Here is an 8,302-nt window from a genome sequence, read left to right as displayed (position 1 = left end):
TGATTCTCTGCTGACATGAAGCCAGAGTCTCTGTTACGGGACCTCTCTCCTCTGCCTGTGTGCTGGGCCTAAATATATGACAATGGACTGTTGCAGTGGTGGCTGACGTGAAGCCTGATTCTCTGCTATGACATGCAATCTGATTCTCTGCTGACATGAAGACAGATTCTTTGTTACGGGACCTCTTTCCTCTGCCTGGGTGCCTGGGCCTAAATATATGCCAATGGACTGTTCCAATGTTGGGTGATGTGAAGCCTGATTCTCTGCTATGACATGCAGACTGATTCTCTGCTGACATGAAGCCAGATCCTCTGTTACGGGACCTCTCTCCTCTGCCTGGGTGCTGGGCCTAAATATATGACAATGGACTGTTGCACTGGTGGCTGACGTGAAGCCTGATTCTCTGCTATGACATGCAGACTGATTCTCTGCTGACATGAATCCAGAGTCTCTGTTACGGGACCTCTCTCCTCTGCCTGTGTGCTGGGCCTAAATATATGACAATGGACTGTTGCAGTGGTGGCTGACGTGAAGCCTGATTCTCTGCTATGACATGCAGACTGATTCTCTGCTGACATGAAGCCAGATCCTCTGTTATGGGACCTCTCTCCTCTGCCTGGGTGCTGGGCCTAAATATATGCCAATGGACTGTTGCAGTGGTGGCTGACGTGAAGCCTGATTCTCTGCTATGACATGCAATCTGATTCTCTGCTGACATGAAGACAGATTCTTTGTTACGGGACCTCTTTCCTCTGCCTGGGTGCCTGGGCCTAAATATATGCCAATGGACTGTTCCAATGTTGGGTGATGTGAAGCCTGATTCTCTGCTATGACATGCAGACTGATTCTCTGCTGACATGAAGCCAGAGTCTCTGTTACGGGACCTCTCTCCTCTGCCTGTGTGCTGGGCCTAAATATATGACAATGGACTGTTGCAGTGGTGGCTGACGTGAAGCCTGATTCTCTGCTATGACATGCAGACTGATTCTCTGCTGACATGAAGCCAGATCCTCTGTTATGGGACCTCTCTCCTCTGCCTGGGTGCTGGGCCTAAATATATGCCAATGGACTGTTGCAGTGGTGGCTGACGTGAAGCCTGATTCTCTGCTATGACATGCAATCTGATTCTCTGCTGACATGAAGACAGATTCTTTGTTACGGGACCTCTTTCCTCTGCCTGGGTGCCTGGGCCTAAATATATGCCAATGGACTGTTCCAATGTTGGGTGATGTGAAGCCTGATTCTCTGCTATGACATGCAGACTGATTCTCTGCTGACATGAAGATAAATTCTCTGTTACGTTACCTCTCTCCTCTGCCTGGGTGCCTGGGCCTAAATATATGCCAATGGACTGTTGCAGTGGTAGCTGACGCGAAGCCTGATTCTCTGCTATGACATGCAGACTGATTCTCTGCTGACATGAAGCCAGATCCTCTGTTACGGGACCTCTCTCCTCTGCCTGGGTGCTGGGCCTAAATATATGCCAATGGACTGTTGCAGTGGTGGCTGACGTGAAGCCAGATTCTCTGCTATGACATGCAAACTGATTCTCTGCTGACATGAAGACAGATTCTCTGTTACGGGACCTCTCTCCTCTGCCTGGGTGCCTGGGCCTAAATATATGCCAATGGACTGTTCCAATGTTGGGTGACGTGAAGCCTGATTCTCTGCTATGACATGCACACTGATTCTCTGCTCACATGAAGACAGATTCTCTGTTACGGGACCTCTCTCCTCTGCTTGGGTGCCTGGGCCTAAATATATGCCAATGGACTGTTCCAATGTTGGGTGACGTGAAGCCTGATTCTCTGCTATGACATGCAGTCTGATTCTCTGCTGACATGAAGACAGATTCTCTGTTACGGGACCTCTCTCCTCTGCCTGGGTGCTGGGCCTAAATATCTGACAATGGACCGTTGCAGTGGTGGCTGACGTGAAGCCTGATTCTCTGCTATGACATGCAGACTGATTCTCTGCTGACATGAAGCCAGATCCTCTGTTACGGGACCTCTCTCCTCTGCCTGGGTGCTGGGCCTAAATATATGCCAATGGACTGTTGCAGTGGTGGCTGACATGAAGCCTGATTCTCTGCTATGACATGCAGACTGATTCTCTGCTGACATGAAGCCAGATCCTCTGTTACGGGACCTCTCTCCTCTGCCTGGGTGCCGGGGCCTAAATATCTGAGAATGGACTGTTCCAGTGGTGGGTGACGTGAAGCCTGATTCTCTGCTATGACATGCACACTGATTCTCTGCTCACATGACGACAGATTCTCTGTTACGGGACCTCTCTCCTCTGCTTGGGTGCCTGGGCCTAAATATATGCCAATGGACTGTTCCAATGTTGGGTGACGTGAAGCCTGATTCTCTGCTATGACATGCAGTCTGATTCTCTGCTGACATGAAGACAGATTCTCTGTTACGGGACCTCTCTCCTCTGCCTGTGTGCTTGGCCTAAATATCTGACAATGGACTGTTGCAGTGGTGGCTGACGTGAAGCCTGATTCTCTGCTATGACATGCAGACTGATTCTCTGCTGACATGAAGCCAGATCCTCTGTTATGGGACCTCTCTCCTCTGCCTGGGTGCTGGGCCTAAATATATGCCAATGGACTGTTGCAGTGGTGGCTGACGTGAAGCCTGATTCTCTGCTATGACATGCAATCTGATTCTCTGCTGACATGAAGACAGATTCTTTGTTACGGGACCTCTTTCCTCTGCCTGGGTGCCTGGGCCTAAATATATGCCAATGGACTGTTCCAATGTTGGGTGATGTGAAGCCTGATTCTCTGCTATGACATGCAGACTGATTCTCTGCTGACATGAAGATAAATTCTCTGTTACGGGACCTCTCTCCTCTGCCTGGGTGCCTGGGCCTAAATATATGCCAATGGACTGTTGCAGTGGTGGCTGACGTGAAGCCTGATTCTCTGCTATGACATGCAGACTGATTCTCTGCTGACATGAAGCCAGATCCTCTGTTACGGGACCTCTCTCCTCTGCCTGGGTGCTGGGCCTAAATATATCCCATTGGACTGTTGCACTGGTGGCTGACGTGAAGCCTGATTCTCTGCTATGACATGCAGACTGATTCTCTGCTGACATGAAGCCAGATCCTCTGTTACGGGACCTCTCTCCTCTGCCTGGGTGCTGGGCCTAAATATATGCCAATGGACTGTTGCAGTGGTGGCTGACCTGAAGCCAGATTCTCTGCTATGACATGCAAACTGATTCTCTGCTGACATGAAGACAGATTCTCTGTTACGGGACCTCTCTCCTCTGCCTGGGTGCCTGGGCCTAAATATATGCCAATGGACTGTTCCAATGTTGGGTGACGTGAAGCCTGATTCTCTGCTATGACATGCACACTGATTCTCTGCTCACATGAAGACTGATTCTCTGTTACGGGACCTCTCTCCTCTGCTTGGGTGCCTGGACCTAAATATATGCCAATGGACTGTTCCAATGTTGGGTGACGTGAAGCCTGATTCTCTGCTATGACATGCAGTCTGATTCTCTGCTGACATGAAGACAGATTCTCTGTTACGGGACTTCTCTCCTCTGCCTGGGTGCTGGGCCTAAATATCTGACAATGGACTGTTGCAGTGGTGGCTGACGTGAAGCCTGATTCTCTGCTATGACATGCAGACTGATTCTCTGCTGACATGAAGCCAGATCCTCTGTTACGGGACCTCTCTCCTCTGCCTGGGTGCTGGGCCTAAATATATGCCAATGGACTGTTGCAGTGGTGGCTGACATGAAGCCTGATTCTCTGCTATGACATGCAGACTGATTCTCTGCTGACATGAAGCCAGATCCTCTGTTACGGGACCTCTCTCCTCTGCCTGGGTGCCGGGGCCTAAATATCTGAGAATGGACTGTTCCAGTGGTGGGTGACGTGAAGCCAGATTATCTGCTATGGGACCTCTCTCCAATTGATATTGGTTACTTTTTATTTATTTTATTTTTATTTTTATTCATTTCCCTATCCACATTTGTTTGCATGGGATTTACCTACATGTTGCTCTTTCCTGGGCTGTTTTACAGCCTTTTTAGTGCCGAAAAGTTTGGGTCCCCATTGACTTCAATGGGGTTCGGGTACGGGACGAAGTTCGGATCGGATTCGGATCCCGAACCCGAACATTTCCGGGAAGTTCAGCCGAAAATCTACTACTAAACGAAATAGACAAGGCGGCAAATCATAATGAGGTGGTTATTATGGGGGACTTCAACTACCCAGATATAGACTGGGAAACTGAAACTTGTATATCTCATAAAGGAAACAGGTTCTTGGCAATAACCAAAGACAATTACCTCTCCCAACTGGTTCAGGACCGACTAGAGGGACGGCCATACTGGACTTAGTATTAACCAATAGGCCTGACAGAACAGCAGACGTGCAGGTTGGGGGACACCTGGGAAATAATGACCACAAAGTAATAACCTTCCAATTATCATTCAAAAGAGCGTTTCTACAGGGAGGAACAAAAATACCAAACTTCCAAAAAGCTAAATTTAGCCAACTAAGAGAGGCCATAGGCCTAACTAAATGGGATAAAGTCCTCACAAATAAAAATACAGCCACAAAATGGGATATCTTTAAAAGCATCCTAAAATCTCAGTGTGAGAGGTACATACCGTATGGGAATAAAAGGTTAAGGAACAAAAACAGAACTGTAAAGAAAGCAATAAATGACAAAAAGAAAGCATATAAAACACTAAAACAGGAAGGTAGCACGGAAGCACAAAAAAACTATAAGGAAAAAAATAGAACATGTAAAAAAATAATAAAAGCGGCCAAACTAGAGACCGAGAGATTAATTGCCAAAGAGAGTAAAACTAACCCTAAAATGTTCTTCAATTATATAAATGCTAAAAAGTATAAATCTGAAGGTGTCGGCCCGTTAAAGAGTAATGAGGGGGGAGTCGCAGAGATCAACGAGGAGAAAGCAAAGCTGTTAAATATTTTTTTCTCCAATGTATTCACTGAGGAAAATAAACTGTCAGATGACATGCCGAATGTTGAAATAAATTCCCCATTAAAAGTGTCCTGTCTGACCCAGGAAGAAGTACAACAGCGACTTAAAAAGATTAAAATAGACAAATCGCCAGGACCGGATGGCATACACCCCCGTATCCTAAGGGAATTAAGTAATGTCATAGCCAGACCCTTATTTCTGATATTTGCAGATTCTATATTGACAGGGAATGTCCCACAGGACTGGCGCATGGTTAATGTGGTGCCAATATTCAAAAAGGGTCCAAAAACAGAGCCTGGAAACTATAGGCCGGTAAGTTTAACATCTGTTGTGGGTAAACTGTTTGAAGGTTTTCTGAGAGATGCTATGTTAGAGCATCTTAACAGAAATAAGCAAATAACGCAATATCAGCATGGCTTTGTGAGGGATTGATCATGTCAAACAAATTTTATCAGTTTCTATGAGGAGGTAAGTTCTAGACTTGACAGCGGCGAATCAATGGATGTCGTGTATCTGGACTTCTCCAAAGCATTTGACACTGTACCACATAAAAGGTTAGTATATAAAATGAGAATGCTCGGACTGGGAGAAAACGTCTGTAAGTGGGTAAGTAACTGGCTCAATGATAGAAAACAGAGGGTGGTTATTAATGGTAAATACTCAGATTGGGTCACTGTCACTAGTGGAGTACCTCAGGGGTCAGTATTGGGCCCTATTCTCTTCAATATATTTATTAATGATCTTGTAGAAGGCTTGCATAGTAAAATATCAATTTTCGCAGATGACACTAAACTGTGTAAAGTAATTAACACTGAAGAGGACAGTATACTGCTACAGATGGATATGGATAGATTGGAGGCTTGGGCAGATAAGTGGCAGATGAGGTTTAACACTGACAAATGTAAAGTTATGCACATGGGAAGGAATAATGCAAGTCACCCGTACTTATTAAATGGTAAAACACTCAGTAACACTGACATGGAAAAAGATCTAGGAATTTTAATAAACAGCAAACTAAGCTGCAAAAAACAGTGTCAGGCAGCTGCTGCCAAGGCCAATAAGATAATGGGTTGCATCAAAAGGGGCATAGATGCCTGTGATGAGAACATAGTGCTACCACTTTACAAATCACTAGTCAGACCACACATTGAGTACTGTGTATAGTTCTGGGCTCCTGTAAACAAGGCAGACATAGCAGAGCTGGAGAGGGTCCAGAGGAGGGCAACTAAAGTAATAACTGGAATGGGGCAACTACAGTACCCTGAAAGATTATCAAAATTAGGGTTATTCACTTTAGAAAAAAGACGACTGAGAGGAGATCTAATTAATATGTATAAATATATCAGGGGTCAGTACAGAGATCTATCCCATCATCTATTCATTCCCAGGACGGTGACTGTGACGAGGGGACATCCTCTGCGTCTGGAGGAAAGAAGGTTTGTACACAAACATAGAAGAGGATTCTTTACGGTAAGAGCAGTGAGACTATGGAACGCTCTGCCTGAGGAGGTGGTCATGGTGTGTACAATAAAGGAATTCAAGAGGGGCCTGGATGTATTTCTGGAGCGTAATAATATTACAGGCTATAGCTACTAGAGAGAGATCGTTGATCCAGGGATTTATTCTGATTGCCTGATTGGAGTCGGGAAGGAATTTTTATTCCCCTAAAGTGAGGAAAATTGGCTTCTACCTCACAGGGTTTTTTTGCCTTCCTCTGGATCAACTTGCAGGATGACAGGCCGAACTGGATGGACAAATGTCTTTTTTCGGCCTTATGTACTATGTTACTATGTTACTATGTTATTATAAACCACCTAATATACCAGAGTCCACAGAAAATCTACTACTAAACGAGATAGATGAGGCGGCAAATCATAATGAGGTCGTTATTATGGGGGACTTCAACTACCCAGATATAGACTGGGAAACTGAAGCCTGTACATCTCATAAAGGAAACAGGTTCTTGAGAGTAACCAAAGACAATTACCACTCCCAACCAGTTCAGAACCCGACTAGAGGGACGGCCATACTGGACTAAGTATTAACCAATAGGCCTGACAGAACAACAGACGTGCAGGTTGGGGGACACCTGGGAAATAGTGACCATAAAGTAATAACCTTCCAATTATCATTCAAAATAGCATTTCTACAGGGAGGAACAAAACTACCAAACTTCAAAAAAGCTACATTTTGCCAACTAAGAAAGTCCATAGAAACATAGAAACATAGAATGTGTCAGCAGATAAGAACCATTTGGCCCATCTAGTCTGCCCAATATATCTGAATCCTATGAATAGCCCCGGCCCTATCTTATATGAAGGATGGCCTTATGCCTATCCCATGCATGCTTAAACTCCTTCACTGTATTTGCAGCTACCACTTCTGCAGGAAGGCTATTCCATGCATCCACTACCCTCTCAGTAAAGTAATACTTCCTTATATTACTTTTAAACCTTTGCCCCTCTAATTTAAAACTGTGTCCTCTTGTGGTAGTTTTTCTTCTTTTAAATATGCTCTCCTCCTTTACCGAGTTGATTCCCTTTATGTATTTAAAAGTTTCTATCATATCCCCTCGGTCTCTTCTTTCTTCCAAGCTATACATGTTAAGGTCTTTTAACCTTTCCTGGTAAGTTTTATCCTGCAATCCATGTACTAGTTTAGTAGCTCTTCTCTGAACTCTCTCTAGAGTATCTATATCCTTCTGGAGATATGGCCTCCAGTACTGCGCACAATACTCCAAGTGAGGTCTCACCAGTGTTCTGTACAGTGGCATAAGCACTTCACTCTTTCTACTGCTTATACCTCTCCCTATACATCCAAGCATTCTGCTTGCATTTCGTGCTGCTTTATTACATTGTCTTCCCACCTTTAAGTCTTCTGAAATAATTACTCCTAAATCCCTTTCCTCAGATACTGAGGTCAGGACTGTGTCGAATATTCTATATTCTGCCCTTGGGTTTTTACGCCCCAGGTGCATTATCTTGCACTTATCCACATTAAATTTCAGTTGCCAGAGTTCTGACCATTCTTCTAGTTTTCCTAAGTCCTTTTCCATTTGGCGTTTCCCTCCAGGAACATCAACCCTGTTACATATCTTTGTGTCATCAGCAAAAAGACAAACCTTACCATCGAGGCCTTTTGCAATGTCACTTATGAAGATATTAAACAAAATTGGTCCCAGTACAGATCCCTGTGGAATCCCACTGGTAACATGACCTTGTTTTGAATGTTCTCCATTGACTACAACCCTCTGTTGTCTGTCACTCAGCCACTGCCTAATCCACTCAACAATATGGGAGTCCATGCTCAATGACTGCAGTT

Source organism: Bufo gargarizans, chromosome 6 (assembly GCF_014858855.1).
Source record: "Bufo gargarizans isolate SCDJY-AF-19 chromosome 6, ASM1485885v1, whole genome shotgun sequence".
Lineage (NCBI taxonomy): Eukaryota > Metazoa > Chordata > Amphibia > Anura > Bufonidae > Bufo > Bufo gargarizans.
This window is presented reverse-complemented; position numbering follows the sequence as displayed.